Here is an 889-nt window from a genome sequence, read left to right on the forward strand (position 1 = left end):
TGGGAAGCGAGCTGCAAATTCCCAGGCCAGGCCTCGTCGCTTCTCTTGCTGTTTCTCCATAGCGCACACTGACCCCTGCTGGCCGAGCACGGATCCGCAGCTGCCCACACTGTGCCACACACTAGTGATGGGACTGTTATGGAATTATATTTGTGCCAGTTTCTTGAGTGAGCAATGATAGATTCTGAGCACACAATTAGAGATTTTGAGCACATAAAAATATATTTTGCAAGCACATCAATTATATTTCAAAAAGAAACTAGAAAAGCACTCGGAGAGCGCAGACCTCCGCCAAGCACAAAAATTCCCCACATAATCGGTAATACAAATCCTACATTTATTTTTTAAAATAAAATCCACCTTCTGGATCAGATCCGGATCAGCCTTTGAAATGTGATAGAGGACCCCATTGTCAATTCCTGAGTTAAATTTCATGAGTTTTGGTCAATAATTAAGCGAGATATTGGGAAACGAAAATTTTGGCCCCATTTACCACAATGTTAACGAAAATTTCAAAGTGATCCAGAATCCAGGATTTCTTCCGGATCACCCCCAAAAGTTAATCATTTCTTCCTTATCCCATTTCCAACAAACCCTGAAAATTTCATCAAAATCTGTCCATAACTTTTTGAGTTATGTTGCACACTAACGGACAGACAAACAAACAGACAGACAAACAAACCCTGGCAAAAACATAACCTCCTTGGCGGAGGTAATTATGCTTGAGCAAACAAAAATTGATATTGTGCTCCATAAATGCGTTTGCATGTTAGTTTTACTCATAATGTTCTCTTACAAATTCTTTCCATGGCGCACAAACAGACCGCTGCGCTCGCCCCTTCCCTCTCTCGCTCAACCTCCCTCTCCCTGCGCACTCAGGTTGTTGTGT

This window comes from Sphaeramia orbicularis, chromosome 5 (genome assembly GCF_902148855.1).
Source record: "Sphaeramia orbicularis chromosome 5, fSphaOr1.1, whole genome shotgun sequence".
Lineage (NCBI taxonomy): Eukaryota > Metazoa > Chordata > Actinopteri > Kurtiformes > Apogonidae > Sphaeramia > Sphaeramia orbicularis.